Here is a 20250-nt window from a genome sequence, read left to right as displayed (position 1 = left end):
GATGGATGCAGCGAAGCACCATGGCACATGTATACCCGTGTAATAAACCTGCACGTTCTGCACATGTACCCCAAAACTTAAAGTATAATAAAAAAAGAAAAAACATATTCCTAATGATCATCATTTCTCAATGCCGTATATTTTTAAAGTATTGCCTATAGCTGTATTTTGCCTTTAGATAAAAATGACATATTTATATCTTATCTTCTTTGACAAATTCCCTATCCAAATCCTAAATGCAGAAAAATAGAATATTTAAGAATTTTTCATGCCTAAACTATATTTTCTAACAAAAGGTTTTATTTTTTACCTTATAAAATACATTACAATAATTAGTTTTATTTGGAATTCTAAATTTTAATGAACTAAATCACAAGAGCTCTTTTAATATACCAAGTTAGAATAAAGCAATATCTGACAAATCAGAAGAGAAATTCAGTCTTCCTAGGTTAATTATATACAAATAAACTATGTTAATATGAATATAATTCAATAGTTATTTACTTCCTATATTAAAAGAAATATAATTATGTTCAATATGCTATACAGCACAATAATTGTTTCCAAATTGTTTTTTTGCTTGTATCATACTTGTCAATCAGGACAATCAGAATATAAGTTACGATATAAATCAAAGGTCTGTGGAGGTTTGCAATCTATTTACTGTTTGTAATAAACCTTTCAGTATTTATTAACTGAATCCTTATTAAGTTATATGATACTACAAGAGGGGAAAGTACTCTCTTCCATTCGAATAATGCCACTTAATAATAATAGATTTGCCAAAGCTGTTTGTCTTACCACCATAATAAAGATTAATTAGATATGATTTTTTAAAAAATAAATTGTATTGTGCATATTTAAGCTATACCAATGGATGTTATAAGTTACATATATATATACATAAGAAAGTGGATATTATAGTGAAACAAGGTAATATATCAGCTAGTCATGATCTTAAATCAATTTTTAGGGGGACTTTATATATTCAGCCAAGAAGGTGACTACGTATGTGTATTTACCTATAACACAATATTGACCAAACTTTGAAGATAAGACTGGGAGTGGAGCCAAAATCTTCATATCCTTTTTATTGCCTCCAAATGGATTTTATATAATTACCCTAAAATAGGTTATAGACTTGTTCAGGTTACTTTATGTTTATTTTCAGGGTAGAGCAAAGTATTTCCTTATTGGAAAGCCATATCTTTAACAGAAAAAGGATTGCCTGACATTGTTTTCTACTTGGCTCAAACATCTGTTTAATGATGGAAATACATTACTAAAGCTATTGTTACATACTTCCTCTTACTTAAAACTCACTGCCCATATCACATTCAATATTAAGGTAAGGTAGAAGGACAACATTAATTCTGAAATTTAAATTAACTGGTATACACATAAAATAATTGAAAAAGGTATTCATATTTGCACACAAATGTTCATAACAGCAATATTCACAACAATCCAAAGAACCCAAATATCCATCAATGAATGACAGTATGAATGAAATGTGGGGCGTTATTACAATGGAATGTTAGTCAGCCTTAAAAGAATGAAGCACCGATTACATGCTACCACATGGATGAACGTTAAAAAGGCTAGGCACGGTGGCTCAGGCCTGTAATCCCAGCACTGTGGGAGGCCGGGGCAGGTGGATCACAAGGTCAGAAGATTGAGACCATCCTGGCTAACATGGTGAAATCTAGTCTCTACTAAAAACACAAAAAATTAACTGGGCGTGGAGGCCTGTGATTGTAGTCCCAGCTACTCAAGAGGCTGAGGCAGGAGAATCACTTGAACCAGAAGGGAGGTGGAGGTTGCAGCTGAGCCAAGATCATGCCACTGCACTCCAGCCTGGAGACAGAGTGAGACTCTATCTCACAAAAAAAAAAAAAAAAAAAAAAAAAAAAAGAGAAAAAAGAAAAAAAAATGTTATGCAAAATAAAAGAAGATAGTCACCAAAAGGTCCTATTTTGTGATTCTATTTACATAAAATATCTAGAATGAGTAAATCCACAGCAAAAAAAAAAAAAGGAAAAGAAAAAAGAAAGGCAGGTTAGTGGTAACTAGAGAATGGGGATGGGCAGTGAGCATGGTGGGTAACTGCTTTATGGAAGTAAGGTCCCTTTGGGTGATAATGAAAATGTTCTGGAACTAAATAGGGGCAAATGTAATACAACATTGTGGATATATCAAATGCCATTAACTTTAAGATGGTTAATTTTATGTTCTGTGAATTTCATCTCCAAAGAAACAATGAAAACCTAGCAACTTGTATTAGTCAAATTTTCAGAAATTCCTTAACTTTCTTGGCCTAAAGTATTGCCTTTGGCCCTAATTACAGGGAGGCCAACTCTTTTGATAGCATATCTGCTCCCTCTGTATGAACTAAGATTCCTAACTACTAGGAGACAGTTTCAGCATTCCTAGACATGCCTTATTACAGGATGATACAAGTAATTATTACAGAGGACTCATAATACACTCAGTCTTTTTACCAACACATATAATCAGCTTTTTCTGAACAGCTTCCCCTCAAGATTCCTTCATTATTTTAAACCCAGAGACTTCATCTTTTGGAAGAGATCTCAGAGAAAAGCAGCCTGAGGTTTTCATGAAAAGAACCTTATCAGGTAGTATTGGAACCGCAGAGTGCTTATTCTTGAATCTGTGTCTTGATTAAAGACATACAGCCATCATTTAATCACCTTAAACTTCTTAAACTGGTAATCTCAAACCACGAATTCTTAGGAATCTTTAAAACTCCATTAAATACACAACTTTGTGTATGTCAGTTCTAATTATTATTATATGAATTCTTCTTATTTCCAACCGGTAGTCCTTTCAAAAGATCCATCGTAAGCAGTTCAAGGCCATACTCAAAAACTCTGTAAATATCTTTTCCAAAGTCCCCTTTGTCAGACAGTACAAAGACCCTATCGAAGTAGGATTCTCCCTTGCAACAGCAGGTTTAAAATAACGCAGCTTCACTTGATGCGCAGGTTTCTCTGGTGAGTTTATTTTATCATAGCCTACTAACTATACAATATCTACTCCTAAATAACTAGTAGGTAACATACATTTAACGTGACTAAAACAAAATTCTGCTTCACATCCCCCTATTTCTCTCCCCATCTCCACTTCCTATATGAGTAAAGAACTATTCCATTCTTATTATTCAGGCACCAAATCATTCTTGATTTATTTCTGTTATACTCTGCAGCCAAATCATCTAAAAATCCTCTCAGGTCATACTGGGATATATGCCGTATTGTGAATGAATCTGACCACTTCTTCCCAGCTCTGTCATCACCATGCTATTCTAAGCCATCTCCTACTTGGACGACTGCAGTACCTCCTACTGGCTCTCCCTGCCTTTGCCTTTGCACCATCCCTGCTCCTACCTATCTATTCAGAGACCTCCTGTCAGAGCATGTCAAGCATTGCCAGGTCATTTAGAGCAGCAGCCTAATCCCTAAGCGTGGCTGGCATGATCTGCTCCTCCTTTTTAACCCTCTGACTTTATTTTCTACGGCTCTCCTCCTTGTGACTGCTTCAGTGCAACAGGCCTACGCCTGGTTGAACAATTCATTCTTCCAGTTCCTAATAACTAAAATGTGGTTTCCCCCACCCCCAAATATCTTTATGGTTTCCGCACCTCCTTCAGACGTTTACTCAAATGCTACCTATTCATAAAGATTCCAATTCGTATCCCATCCGAAACTAGTAGCGACAAGGGAATCACCTTCGCCTTCACTCAACACATTTACTTTGATTCATGGAATGCTTCGTATTTCTGTTAGGTATATATAATTATGTAACATTCTTTTTTGAATATATAACAGAAATTTTGTTTCTATTTTTAATATTTCTTATTCTGCTCTATTTACAACACACAGTGTTTTAATAAACAGCAGGCACTGCTTCTTAATAAATCTATACATCCTCTTATATTAACCTTAACTACAAATCGTAGTGGGAAGACTATGGGCTTGTCTCTTCAGCTTGTGGGTTCTGACCTGAGACTGTCTGCTGCTGAGACTATGTAACAGAACACCTCCTGATTTTGTTTAACAAAGTAATATTGTCTCATCTTCAAATTTATTTTCATTCTCAAAATACCACGATTCTGATTCTTTCTTTGTTTCAACATCCCAGGATTAATGATTATAACTCAGATATACTGAGTGAGGCTATATACCATCACACACTAGCCTGTGCACTATCTGGGTGATATTAATTGCATATGGGCTTATAATGGACTCAGCTTAATTTTCCTACTTGCCCATCTCAATCTTACTCTTTTGTGTTTGAACCTATTTCCCTCAACTGACTAGCAATCTGGAGGCCTGACTATTTAGTAGAGAGCAGGGGCTCAAAAATATATGAAAATTTTCAGATAAAACATGACAATTCTCTGCCTTTCCTCTTGCAGATGCAAATCCTAAATTATCACTATGGAAGCACTTACCCTGATTTCCCTAGCTCACTGCCTAATACATAAATAGGTCACAAAATATAGAAAGCCTTTCATATTTATAGTTTCTAAATAAAGCACTGAAACGGAAATATTTTAGTATAATCAGTGTCTTTGTCTCCCATCAGGTACATTTTGTAAGACTGGGATATCTTGGTATCTTTCATAACTCTCACCACGTCTTAGTGAAGAGAAGTATGTCTTATACAAAGCAAATGTAGCAACATGATCATCTCTTAGACCTCCTCCTTTCACCTTTGTACTTTTATTCTACTTCAAATTTTTCAAACTAAGATTTTTCTTTGCATTGTCTGCTTGGTTTTCAGCATCACTCTGTACATGTAGAGAGACAGCTTGCTGTGCAGCTTCTCAGCCCGGCACTCCAGGCTCTCCTTTGTTCAGGAAGGGGTTCAGAGAAAGATTCTGGGTTCTTTGTTGATGCAAACTGAAATTACGCTTATGGGAAGCATTCACCATGTTGTAAACGGAGAGTCTAAAGGCTATTTCCTAGGGGACAAGTTAACCCTACACAATAAATTTTTAAAATCATATGTATTTCCTACCAAAATGATGCTCCTGTATTTCAAACAATTTTCCAGATGTTTTATATAACATTATCACTCGCAATGGTATTCTGACCAATAATGATATAAATAGGGACTCCTATAGCCCATCTAAGATAAAAGACATTGACTTTGTAATAGGATACAAATATTTCCTACTTCCCATATTATTGTAAATGTACCTCTTCTTCAGTGGAAGAGGAAAAGACTTCCAGATAATTTTCATAATAATGAATTCTAACTCCTCTTCACCTCATCCAGCTTGGGAGTGTGACCATACAGAGGCATAAAAACACTCGGAATTTACAAGATTATCCAATTCTGTCCCATGCGGGAGACTCAAAAACAAAGTTTTCATGGACCACTGAGTATTCCTGTCATGGGTTCCTAATGAAACCAGAAGGAACCTGTTGCCTGAAAATTATTAATTAAACATTCCATCATTTGCCTACTGAAACATACTGTGAGTAAACAAAAAATAAAAGTCATTTCCAAAAATTTGTTTTTTTTTCTCCTAGTTAATTTCTGAGGCTAAGTCTGTTATCAGTGGACTGATGTGTCCTGTTAGCCTTCCTCCCAAGGAACCTAAATGGCAGAGGGATTTCCCTGTTGAACAGCAAATACTTCTAGTGTTCCTGAAACAATTAAGTTCCACGAGATGCAATGGTAAACTATATTTTCATTTGTTCAAAAAAATAGAGGTTTTTTGTGTTGTTGTGGTTTTTGTTTTGTTTTGTTTTTTGTTTCTTGAGAAATAGGGTCTCACTCTGTTCCCAGGCTGGACTGCAGTAGTGGCACTACTGAAGCTCACTGCAACCTCAGCTTCCTGGCTTTAGGCAGTCCTCCCACCTGAGTCTTTTTTTTTTTTTCTGAGACGGAGTTTCACTCTTGTTACCCAGGCTGGAGTGCAATGGCGCGATCTCAGCTCATCGCAACCTCCGCCTCCTGGGTTCAGGCAATTCTCCTGCCTCAGCCTCCTGAGTAGCTGGGATTACAGGCAAGCGCGCCATGCCCAGCTAGTTTTTTGTATTTTTAGTAGAGACGGGGTTTACCATGTTGACCAGGATGGTCTCGATCTCTTGACCTTGTGATCCACCCGCCTCGGCCTCCCAAAGTGCTGGGATTACAGGCTTGAGCCACATGCCCTGCCCCCACCTGAGTCTCTTGAGTAGCTAAGACTGTATGTAAGCACCACCACAACCAGCTACTTTTTTTTTCTTTTTTTAACTTTTCATAGAGACAGAGTCTTGCTGTATTTCCCAGGCTGGTCTGTCTCAAACTCCTGGCCTTAAGTAATCAATATGTTTTATTGTAACTATTCTCAACATTATTTTCTTATTGTTGAAGGGCATGTATGTGTATATTTATTTGTGTGTGTGTGTGTGTGTGTGTGTGTGTTTAATGTAACAATGGTATAATATTGTAAAAATAGTTTGAAAATTTATGTCCTGTCATATATGTCCTGTAATGACACACTTTTTAAAAATTGCTTTGTGAATCAGTGAAGTTGAGCTTTTTTAACTTATTTTGTTTGCCATATAAATGTCTTCTTTGAGAAATATCTGTTCATATACTTTGCCCACTTTTCAATGGGATTTGTGTGTGTGTGTGAATTTTAAGTTCCTTGTAGACTCTGGATATTAGACCTTCACAGTAAGATACCAACGCATGCCAGTCAGAATGGCAATTATTACAAAGTCAGACAACAGATCCTGGCAAGGCAGTGGAGAAATAGGCACACTTTTACATTGTTGGTGGGAATGTAAATTAGTTCTACCATTGTAAAAGACAGTGTGGCAATTCCTCAAAGACCTAGAAAAAGAAATACCATTTGACCCAGCAATCTCATTACTGGCTGTATCCCCAAAGGAACATACATTATTCTATTATAAAGATACATGTACCCATACGTTCGTTGCAGCACTATTCACAATAGCAAAGGCATGGAATCAACCCAACTGTCCATCAATGACAGACTGGATAAAGAAAATGTGGTACATCTATGCAACCATAGAAAGGAATGAGATCATATCCTTTGACATGGAGCTGGAAGCCATTATCCTCAGCAAGCTAATGCAGGAACAGAAAATCAGACACCACATGTTCTGAACAATGAGAACACATGGACACAGGGAGGGGAACAACACACACTGTGGCCTATTGCAAGGGGTGTGGGAAGATGGAGAGCATGAGGAAAAATAGCTAATGCATGCTGGGCTTAATAACTAGGTGATCGATTGATAGGTGCAGCAAACCACCTTGGCACACACTTAGCCAGGTACCAAACCTGCACATCCTGCACATGTACTCTAGAAATTAAAATATTTTTTAAAAATGAAAAAAAAAATTGTATCATATTTCTTACTAAGAATGTATCATAGAATATTTAAACAACTTACACAGTGGCAAAATATCCTCCATAGGGTTTTATAATTTATATTCCTCCTGATATATACTATATTTGAGATACTATTGTATTTAGTATATTCTGAGAAATATCATTTATAGTCCAATTACTTGTATAATTTGTTTTCCTACTAGTAATGGATAAAAATTGCTAATGTCTGGATCACAAACAACATTAGATGTCATCACTTGAAAATATTATCTATTTTGATAGCAAATGCTGCTATTTCACTGTTTTTTCAACAAATTCATTGGATTTTCAGTTACATTATACATTTTCATATGGTTATTATTTACTTCAGTGTTTTTAATGCTTATTCATTTCTCTTGCCTATGTATTTTTGGAAATGCCTATCTTTTTCTATTGACATAAAAAACTTTTTACGTATTAAAGATTGAAACAACTTGTCATCTACATGGAACTTATTTGCTATTTGCCTTTTAGTTTTGTTGGTGACATCTCTGACATTTAAAATTAAGTGTATTATCATTTATATTTCCTTTCATTATAAATATAAATATGCTTGATATGCTAACTTATGAAATAATTTTGGTGTGTGCTGTAAGGGTGAGATTTATTTACCTCCAAATCACCATTTGTCCAAAGATAATTTAGTAGTTATTTAAAAATCTATGGAATAATATCAAGGATTCAATTATAAATTTTATATGTGTTTTAACCTTTCCATATTTTACCTTTGCTATAAATTGTCCTCACTTTGTACAATAACTTTACAGTGTTTTATATTCTAGCCACACCAAACCATTCAATACTTTGTGAAAATATTTGCAACTTTTACATGCTTTTATTTTTCCTTCTTGCTATTCTTTCTCTTTCTGTGTTTCTTTCTACTCATACTGCCAAAAAATGCTCATGCTCTCTAAGGTCCCATTTCCTGACAACTTTCTAAGGATTTTAGGGAGAATTAATGGTTCCTTTTTTCCACAACTGCACAGCAACAATCTTATACCTCTGCTTGCCATTTACTTGTATGCTTTACATTATACTGCATTATTTACGTATTTATTACCTCCCACTTAATTCTAAGGTCCATCTAGAGATCCTTTTCTCAAGCTTAAACAGTACCTACATCACTGCCAACTATATAGTATGTACTTAACAAATATCTGCCTCATGTACAAATAAATGAGGATTAGAGAAAGAGAGATAAGCAAGTGGGCAAGGAAAGGGAACAGATAAGCAAGTGGGCAAGGAAAGGGAACACATACATTTTAGGTGTCTGGTATATACTAGATGTTGCACACACATTCTTGGTTAATGTTCATTATTTAGAAATGGGAATAGAAACAATCAGATAAAGTATACTTTGTCCAAGACCACGTGCCAAGATTTAACTTGGGTATCACTTAATCCAAGGTGTGTTTTCCTTCTTGTGTAACCCATCAAGTCTTTACTCTTAGCCTTTCTGTCCTGTATTAGAGATCACAGCAATAGCATATACTGCAAACATTGTTCGTCAAATGAATTAAAAGTGTACATTGAGATGTTTTTGGAAGCAATTTGAATTATCCATTTATGGAATTTTCCAAGGAAGAACTCACAGTCATGAAACAAAGACAATTCGTTACTAGATGGTGTTGGCCAGAAATACTATGATAAAGGCTCAAAGAAAAGATAGAGCCATGTGTATTGGAATGATCTGGAAAACCCTGAATTCCGGCTGGAAATTAGGAAGATAAGGAGGCTATATTGAATCCACGTGTCAGGGACAATGCTAAGTCTTATCATATCTCACTGAGTTCACATACAGCATATCCTGCCTGAGGACTTGGAGCCACTCTAGTTTTGAAACGTCTTGCATAGACAAAACACCTTCCAATATAAGGAAACTTTTTACCAAATGTTGTCTTATGTAATTCTTATGATTCTTCCAAAACAGCAGTAAGAATATATTGATTTATTCATCTCTTCACCTGTTGATTAAACTATTCACACAGCAACTCATTGCTTCATTTATTTACACAAAAACTGACTGATGATTTACTATGGGATAGGCATATCCCTAAGGGCTGTTAGACACAGGTATGAAATCTGTCTTGGTTTTGAGTATCACTATTCTTTTTTCAGATTGGCAATTTGAATCATGATTAGTGCATAGACATACCCAACTACATAGAATTATTGTAGAGCAGCGGAGGAATTGTAATCATGTTGACTGACTGCCCAATAAACAAGTCAAACCAAATCCTAGTTTTGCTTAAAATGTATGACCAAACTAGATAGATAAATATGAAAGTTACAGTTACAGGTATCTGCACAGTACTTCCAACATACTGGCTACTCTATTGTCTCTAACATTTCTCTCAGAACTCCCCGTTGAACATATTTTTAGACTGTTTTCTCCACATTACTCACTAGGGTGAACAACATATTCTAATTAGATATTTGCTGATACAAAGGTAAGAACCCAGAGGCAAAAATTCGTGCTGGAGTTGGAGCTTGCTACCTAAATCACAAGTTAAGCTGCTGATATATTCAGTATCAGGGGCAAGAGCTCTTTTTCTAAATTCAATACTCTCTTAGCTATACCCTAGAGCTACTTCAGTTCAATGAAAAGACACTCCTAACATGACACAGTGTGGTTACCCATGCAAAGAACACTTGGCAGACCTTTTTAGCAAGATCCCTTTTATACAGAAATATACCAATGATTCTATTACAACATGCAGAATTTCTTAATACAAGGATAAAAGAAAGCACTCATACATCTATTTCAAGAGTTCCAGGATAGTAACTTATTCAAATTATGACTCCTTCAAACCTATCTTTGATGCTTGAAATTCATTTTGCTCCTCTGAGAAGTAGAAGAAAATGTATTAATAATGTGTCAAGCACAAATGTTACTCAATTTAAAGACCTTCTTAAAATAAGAACATTGGTATTATTATAATTGTAATAATTATTGTCACACAGGATTTCAGGGTTACATAAATTGTATATTGAATAACCACAACTTAACTTATGACTATTGCATTAGTTTCTTCATCTATAAAAAGGAGCTTATTTTTGTGAGTTTTTCTATAAAAGAGGATTGTGCAAAGAATCAAAGAGAGTAATAAGCTTTGGAAATTGTAAATTGCTATGTAATTTAAGGTGAGGCTTATTATAAAATGCTGCTTGATTCTGAGGTCAAATGAGTCTGCTTCATATTTTGGAATAAGGGTACCATGATCACATTACTAAGGCCAAACTCACTTTCATTTAAGTCCTCATTCTGACCACATTTTCAAGGATGTATAGGTGGCTTTGAAACATTTCTCTCCTATAATCTGTATTGGCTGTACGCTATTTTTTCCTGTGGCCACATTCATAATAATGAAATTAATGACTAGTCCTGCTGAAAGCTATTAAATTTACATTTTATAGTTCTTATTAATACAATAATTCATTGGCATGCACCTGAATGTTCCCCCAAATGTTATTAATATATATTACACCTGGCATAGAAATTTGCAGTTGTATTTAGTTTGGGCATTAGATCGCACTAACTCTTTAGTATAGTCCAGGAGGCTTGATGATACTTCATGCTTTGACAACTGATGCGGAATCATAAAAGGATAAAACATTATATCTTTTTTTCTGTTCCATGGATGTAGGAAAACAAAATGCAAGACCAAAATTTATTCATCTGCATTTATATTAATCAGTTCAATGAGAATGCGCCCTAACCTGTTTATTGACTGGTTTCTATATGCCAGCAGAGTACTGGTTGTTACAAACACGGTATGTGGGCCTGACGTGGTGGTTAACACCTGTAAAACCAGCACTTTGGGAGGCTGCCACAGGTAAATGTCTTGAGCCCATGAGTCTGAGACCAGCTTGGGCAGCTTGGCAAAATCCCACCACTACCCAAAATACAAAAGAATTAGCAAGACACTGTGGTGGATGCCTATAGTCCCAGCTACTCCGGAGACTGAGGTGGAAGAATCACTTGAGCCTGGGAGGCCAATGTTGTAATGATTCAAGGTAACACCACAAACAAACAAGCAAAACAACAACAACAACTAACATGATACGTGATTCACTGCTAATAAGCAATTTGTTCAGAATTAACAGGCCAAAAGATGACGGTGCAGACAGATAGAATATCAAAGACCACACAGAATGAATAGTGAAACTGGGGTGAAAACTTAGGTCTGCCTCAATCCACTTAATGATACGTTTTCTTAACCCCTTTTATTAATTTATGTTTATTTTTCTTGGGTATATACCCAAAGGATTATAAACACACATGCACACATATGTTCACAGAGGCACTGTTTACAATAGAAAAAGACCTGAAACCAACCCAAACGCCCATTGACAATAGATTGAACAAGGAAAATGTGACACATATACACCATGGAATACTATGCAGCCATAAAACACAATGAGTTTGTGTCCTTTGTAGGGACATGGATGAATCTGGAAACCATCATTCTCAGCAAACTGACACAAGAACAGAAAATCAAACACCGCCTGTTCTCACTCATAGGTGGGTGTTGAACAATGAGAACACATGGACACAGGGAGGGGAGCATCACACACGGGGGTCTGTTGGGGGGCATCAAGGGAGGGACAGTGGGGGGTTGGGAGGTTGGGGAGGGATAACATGGGGAGAAATGCCAGATGTAGGTGCTGAGGGGATGGAGGCAGCAAACCACCTTGCCATGTGTGTACCTATGCCACAATCCTACATGATCTGCACATGTATGTACCCCAGAACTTAAAGTACAAAAAAAGAAATAAAATTCTGATACAATGAATTAAGTTAACCATGAAATTCTATAGACCTCCATCAGCACTCATCTATAAAAGTTTAATTAATTAGTATATTATAGTTCATTAAATTATTTTCCTGCCATCCCTGATCCTTATACCTATGCCTACTGTTTACACTATAGGTAGTAACCGCTTAATAGATATCCTTGGATTAATTAGTTTAGGATACTTTTTTTTGTTTGTTTTTTTACCTCATGAAGAGCTTTTTGTTGTACCTTTCATTCTTTTTTCTTATGTTCAACTCAATACAATATTACTATTTGCCTCTCTAGTTCATTTTCTTTTCTCACTGCTTTATAGTACAGTAAACTTCTTCCATACCCATTTCCCTAGGACAGGGACCTAGTTTACTTCCATGTAACTATTACCTCAAATATGCAATCTTGGCTGGGAGAACTCTTTACTAATTTATATTTTTGTTGGTATTATAAACGTTATCCTTTTCCTCCCCTTCCTCTTTTTCAAATTGTTTCTATCTGGTTAGGAGAAAAGTATTGATCTTTGCTTATCCTGTATTTGAACATCTTACTTAATCCTCTTATTCATTTTAATGGTTTATAAGAAAATCCTGTTGATTTTTTAAATAAATGCAATATCTGCAATAGAGTTTGTATATATTTATTTCTTATTCTTATCACTTCATGCATTTTTATTTTCTTATTACAGTAAAAGAACTTCTGTTAGCATTGACAGCAGTCTTCTCTCCTTCATAATCTTAAGCTAACAAAAGTTGTCAATTGAGCTGACATTGGTATTTAGTGTATATTTTTGGTGTAATACCTTGATTAAGACCGTTACATTCTCTCTCTCTCTCTCTCTCTTTTTTTTTTTTTTTTTTGAGACAGGGTCTAGCTCTGTCACCCAGGCTGGAGTGCAGTGGCATGATCTCGGTGCACTTCAACCTCCACCTTTGTTTCAAGGGATTCTTTTGTCTCAGCCTCCCAGGTAGCTAATTACAGGCACGTGCTACCATGCCCTGACTAATCTGTGTATTTTTAATAGAGAAAGGATTTTGTCATGTTGGTCAGGCTGGTCTGGTACTCCTGGGCTCAAATGATCTGCCTGCCTCAGCCTCCCAAAGTGCTGGGACTACAGGTATGAGCCACTGTTCCCAGTCTACATCCTGTTCTTAAAAGTAAAATCACTTTTAATATAAACAAAAAATCATCAAATACTATTGCTACATATACTGCATATTCATGTAATTTTTCTATTTTAGCTAAACAGTTAATCATGTTGATAGGTTTGTGATATTAAAAATAACATTTTTGAATTTCTGAAGAAAAATTTATTTTTATACACATATTTGGTAGTATAAGGCTTAAACATTATTAGACTACATTTTTCTCATACCATCTTTTCTTCTCTTACAGAATCAAGGTTCCATGCTGGCTTCATGAAATAAATTAACCAGCTTTCCTTAATATTTATACATAGAAACATATTGTGTAAAATTATCTCTCTAGAAATTTTTGGTAGGATTCTTATTTTATGTTACTGAAACTAAGAATTTTGTTTCCTTTTGGACAAGAGTACTTAACAAGTTTGATGAAATTTTCAGTCTTTAATGTTTATTGGTCTGTTCAGGTTTTGTATTTACATCTGTGCCAGTTTTAACATTTTACATATTTAGGGGAAATTTATTTATTTTTTGTAGGCTTTCAAATTTACTGATACATATTCATTCCTATTAAATTATATTTAAATTTCTATTTTGTATATGACTAATTTCTCATTTTAATTCTATATTTTACTTATTTAAACATTCTTTTCTCTTGATCTCACTTCCATTTCCAAAGAATAGTTTTCAGGTTTGTGAACCTACATCCAAGTAACCTACACATTCATCACAATGTCATGTTTATGGTAGACCATAAATATTTGCTGAAAGAATGGATAACACACTTATTTCTTCCACCTTAATAAGATCTTAGAAGTGACAAAGACTTTGTTCGAAGCAGCCTTCTACTTATATTTAAGAGATCCAGATCCAAGGAGAGATCACAATTTTTTTCAGTCACATTTTAAGTAACTTTCCGCTCAAGTTTCTTAAAATCAAAAGGATTGCCATCTCAGCATAGCTTATCCTCCCATAAGGTCATCATGGAAATTAGAAGAAATAAATCATAGCACTTTGTAAACTATGATGAATTACAAACATATTTAGCAAAATGCAGAAAAAGGAAATAGGAAGAATAGCTTTACTTGGAAATGGCGCAAAAAGGGAATTCTGGGGATAAAAGCAAGCACAGTGAGTAGAAGAAAACCTGGATTTGATACCAGAATATGGACATTTAGGCCCCTCTCTGATTCTTACTATGTTTGATTTTGTAAATGTCTCTAAATGTTCCATGTATAAAATAGGAAATTACATTTTGTAGGTAGGCTTCTTGGAGGCTCAAATGAGATACTAGATTTAAAAGCTTTATGTAAGCTGAATCTTTTTATATAGTAATTTAAATAGAAACACACTGGATATACATCCAAATATTGTTAGAAAACCAGTTTTCTCACAACATTCTCTCATATTTTTAAAAAGCCTCTTCCTATGGCCCAAAGAAGATAGTATTTTTTGCTGACTTCCACATTAAGTTATTAGAGTATACAACCAACTAATTAAGAAATAGTATGCATTCCCTCTGAAAATAATTGCTGGACATCTACAGTTAGCACAAAAATAGGCAATGTGATGATTACCAGTGCTACCATATAGAAATTCAAAATCCAACAAGAGAAACCATTGTGAACGCAAATAAAAATAATAAACAGCAAAACACGCTAAGCTTTTAAGCAAAGCACAGGTAAAAGGGCTATGGGGGTTGAGAGGAGAATAAGTCACTTTCTAATACAAAAGTCTGAGAAGTCAAGGGTGTGGGATGCGTAGGAATTGTGAAAGAAGGGTCATTTTAATTTGGGTTTGGATATATCAGAGAGGAAGGGCATTAGTTTTTGGATATATCAGAGAGAAAGTCCCATTAGTAGGTTTTCAAAATAATTTAGATGTGATTAAATGAGCAATGGATATGAGACAGTGGCAGTGAGAAAGCGTATAGATGTTGATAACTTATAGCTATTTATAAATATATAAATATTTAGACATCTATCAAGTTTCCATTTATACATTAATAAGTATTTATAGTTTCTGAGCAACTAGAATTGTAATCACTTGGCATATGTTCCATAAATCGAAAGGCAGACTAATAACTAAGTGAAATAATTACAAAGTGACATATATGAGTTATTATTTTAGAAGTATTATGTGCAGAAGCAAAGGAAAGGGAGAAACAGAAGATGACTTGTTAACTTGTACACAAATAAAAACATTCACCTTGCAGATATGTAGCCATTCAGTACCAAAGATTAAAAAGACTCAGAACAACACTGGAACATTTTAAAGACTACAAAAACAAAAACAACTTAGGTACCAAGAAACATAATTCTATGACACAGGTAGATGCAAGTTTGTATGTCTTAAAAAACAGTTTTTAGAGATCTGGCCCTTTTTAAGGAAAATAATAAAAATAATGTACATAAAATTGTCTTGAAAATAAATATTTAGATTTTAAAAATTAATCAGTTTATAACAACAAATTAAGTTTGGTGTTGAATAATACCAGAGGAAGCACAAAATCCACAAATGCTATATATAATTCTATTTTCTTATTGTTTTCAGTTTATTTTTATCAACTATTTATGTGATAACATTTGTATTAAATAAATTTATATAGAAAATATATCATTGAGTGACATCTCAATTTATTATATTTTTATTACTCATATAGTTTAATTTTAATTTGTGTCTTATGTCTTGCCATTGGACTTGCCGTATAAATATCAGGACTTTTGTCCAATTTTGGAACGTATCAACTTTCTTTTCATACATGATTTGTAAGACCTGAAATAAATTTCCAAAGCTTAGCTGCTAACTCTGTAATTTCAAACTTTCTGTCTCTTCCGTTTCCTACATATTTCTGCTTACGGGTTGCATGAGCATATAACTTTCATTTATTTGCCTTTGAGTCAGCCCAGGGGACAGTAGAAGTATTCCCGGTATTCCGGGGAGTTTTGCTGACACTGGGACGGATACTAATAATTTTACCTGTACATTGATATGACAGCAACTACATAAGTATAACTCACTATACACAAACTCAGTGAAGCCTTAACTGTTCTTAGACAAATCCCTAATTGCCCTTGGCAATTCCAACACCATCTGCCAATAGAGGAAGTACGACAGAAAGAATTTTGGAGAGTAAAAAGGAAGCTGACCCAAGAGAAAGAGAATGCAGTTAAACTATTCTTTTCGGTAAACTTAAAAAAAAAAAAAAAAAAGAAAGAAAAAGCTATGTGAACACCAAGGCCATGAAAGGGACCCCTGAAAATGAGGGGTCCAGAAACATACACTTCATTAGCTTCATTGTGAAGTTGTCTCAGAAAATATAGTAATAAAACACATTTTACGTTATGTTGCTATTTAATAGGAGCTCTGCATTAGATTGGCCGAGGAGGAGAGGCCAGCAGCACATCCTGGGAGGAATATCCAGTCTGTGATTATCGTAAATTGGAGGTGCTGGAGGAGAAGTAAACAAGAAGGCAATCATCCTTGGAAAGGTAGTCGCTGGGGGATGCTAAATAATTGACTATTAAGATAACACACCACACAATCTCTTTAAGGGAGATAGATATGAAGGAAAGGCACACTAATGAACTGTGTCCAAAAGTATACAAACAGCAATGAAAATGTGGCATGGGGCTAATTTCCTTCCCACTGTGACCATATGCTTGCTGAAGGCGTTAACGGCACTGATTGTTTACGGAGGACTCTGTGAAGTGCATGTTATCCCCTTTGCTGAAAAATATCACAGAATACATAAAATCTCAAATCTGCCGTTTGCATCCCTTCACAAATCAGACACAATTTATCTGAGGTGGATTTGATATTAAGGAAAATACTTAATCTCCCATCTGCATGGACCAAATAAATCTCCATTTAATCAAGGAGCAAAGGTTCTCCAAATGAACTCTTCATGGATGGGTTGCTTGACACCATTTCGGAGCCAACACAGATGACAGTGCGTACCATGGTCCTGCTTCTGAGTATAATATTCTTGATTATTGCAAAATAGCAAACAGTGGAAGTATAATGACAGGCAGAAAATGGAAGATTTTAGATGCCGAGGGAGTCCCTGAATAACAGAAAAGCAATGTTATGTCATTTCTAAGTAATTGGCTATTTAGAAACTTGGGTTTGACACAATTAGATTATCCAACTAAACTAGAAATTGTATTTAGATACAAAACACATGTGGCATCATGGTAATTAGGCGTGACCTGCAGACTGGACAGCTAAGCAGAGGACCAGATATGACTCTGAAATAGCATAAAAAAGAAGGTATAAGGATTGATGGGAAAGAAAGTTTCTATCTGCAACCCCAGAGGCCAGAATTAGATGTGATTACCGCAGAAGAGGGAAGAGGGAAGCCACTGGCAAGGCTTTGAGAAAAATGTAGAGGCAAGAAAAAGAAATTGAGGATCATTTTTTCTTTTCTTTTTTTTTTTTTTTCTTAAAAAAAAACTTATCAGTGGACTTTCCCTGTATTCTACAAGACTCTAGAGAGGCAACTGTGGCTCTCAAAACGATAGCATTTTGAGCATTTTGTTGCATTCTATTGCAGTTGGAGTGGCAAGAAGACACATGGCAGAAAAAAATGCTTCCCATTCCCCACACCATCAACCACTGTGATCACAATGGAGGACTTTACTATCACTGTCTTTATAGCTGGTTTATGATGCAATGACTCTATGTATCAATATAATTCTTTGCCAAGAGAATTTGTAGGGTTCAATCCTTGGATGAATAAAAACACTGCCTGGTTTAAATATATTTCTACTGTAATGTTATTTGCTGAATGAAGTTGGATATTCTTCTATGAGAAGTCATCATTTGAAATGTCCGTGACTGGTAGCCAGATTGGAGGTTACATAATGTTCAGCATACCTATCAACAGTTGGTGGTAAAATCACTTGACCATAAACTACCGAGAGCAGATGGAGAGTGGATATTTCTAACACAAATCTCTCCAAGGGCTGTCACTGTGGAAATTCAGACAGTGCTCTGCCCAAAGTTGCACCAGGAGTGGGGGAGACATAGGGATGAAAATCTTGCCAGGTAGTACTCAGTTGGATCAATCCACAATGGAGCATTTTTGCTAATCTACTAAAAGATGTTATTCCTTTCTGAGACTGTAATCTCACAGACAATAGACAAGCAGGGCTTGTCATCTCAAGCCACCCATAGCAGTGATTCTTCATAATGGGACAAACCAAAAAGGACGCTGTGATATCTGCCATACTTTCCTCTACTGGCAGCCCCTCCTCTTTTTGAACTGTGGAAACAAGTACAGACTTTTAAGTGAATGAGTAGATCTGATCTGAATCACAACCACTTCTGCCACTCAGGGCATATGTCAGCTGGGCCAAAGCATGTATCTTCTCTTGGCCACAAATTTCTGCTTCCTCACCTCAACTTGGGAATCTGAACTCTTCTGCATAAAGGGAAATGATGGGACCTATGTAGCAGTGAATTTTTGGAGTCATAAGAGTCTAACTTGGTGATGTTAGTTGTCTCTACCATCCTCCCTCATTTTGAAGTACTTTTGGCACAGCTAATGTTCTTATGCTTTTTAATTGAGCAGCAGTTCTGTTCGACATACTTTGGTCAGAACCTTCTATATATAAACCTAACTATTGAAAACACAATCCTGCCATTATCCCTTCTCTTCACTAAGTGAGCAGTTGAGGGTAAAGGCAGCTCTACAAGTTGGCAGCTTCCCAAGAGATAAGCAAAGAATTTAAGTAATTGATAGCACTTCATTTTTTTCTTAAATTTAGGATTTGTCATCCTAATTCTTTGAAAAATCTCTGTGTTTTTGAATATATGCATGTTACTTACTTAAAAAATCACCTAACCAATAAAAGAATTGTTTTTCCTCTCAAGAATCTTCAGTCTGGTGAGGAAGAAAGCTATGTAAGCAATGGTCTGTGAACCAAGTCTATTATTTATTGATAAATTGATTCTTTCAGTCAATGATATTTGTTGAGCACTCGACACAGCTTAGAAACTGAACAAGATGCTAGTGGCAGTGAGATGTGGCAGAGCTCTGCATTATAGGAGCTCACAACATGAGAGAAACACACAGGCATATCCATCACTATATGTCTGTGTGATAAATGGTAAGTTCTGTGGAGATCTGTGAAATGGGAGTAAGTTCTTTATATATATAAAAATATGAACTTTGTTTCCACCAATATTTTAGTATGAACGTCCTTCAAAATATGTGGCCAATATTAATGCTGCTCTCACTTCTTTGTCTTTTCTGTTTTATCTGGCCAGAAAAAAGATCTCAGCTCTCTCCATACACCCGCAAGTCCTCCTTATGTCACTCCTTCTGCTGCGCAACTTTCTCTTAAGCTTTCAGGCAGAATTGTCTGTTCTGCCTAACAACTTCATGTGCATTTAAAAGGATAGCACTCAGTCTATTTTATTATGATCTTCAGTGAAGTCTTATTTGTTCACATTACTATTTCTCCATTAAGCTGGGGGCCTCTCAAAGACTGGGTCCTCCTGACTGCTGAGGACTACAAATATCTATACCTTGTACCGAATGCATATCTCCAGGGAAGTCCTATATAATAAATGGAGGAATATGTGAGTTTTACCAAGACTTCTGTGGAAAGATAAGCAGGCCAAGTGTAGACACTCCTTTTATACACTTTGACAATAATTTCGACTGCTGAAATTTATGCATGCAGTATTGGAAACAGATAGGCGATTTTAACCCAAATGTAAACACACCTTTAAGAAAGTTAGCCTGGTGAAAAGGGCATGGGCTTTTAGAGGACACAAATAGAATTCAAACTTCAGTTTCTCTATTATCGTTCTTATATTTTTATAGATCAAATATTAATATTCTACTTTATTCAAATAAAAAGATTGGCCTTCCTGAAGCACGTATATG

At 35.4% G+C, this 20250-nt stretch overlaps 1 protein-coding gene across 3 annotated transcripts in view; it reads right to left on the bottom strand.

The window, feature by feature from the left end:
• The window catches only part of TENM4 (teneurin transmembrane protein 4), a 3045593-nt gene that overhangs the window by 2732260 nt on the left and 293083 nt on the right, over positions 1 to 20250 (bottom strand). The window lies entirely within an intron of this gene.

Source organism: Saimiri boliviensis, chromosome 6 (genome assembly GCF_048565385.1).
Source record: "Saimiri boliviensis isolate mSaiBol1 chromosome 6, mSaiBol1.pri, whole genome shotgun sequence".
Lineage (NCBI taxonomy): Eukaryota > Metazoa > Chordata > Mammalia > Primates > Cebidae > Saimiri > Saimiri boliviensis.
The sequence above is the reverse complement of the archived record's forward strand: the minus strand, read 5'-3'. Positions and strand labels throughout refer to the sequence as shown.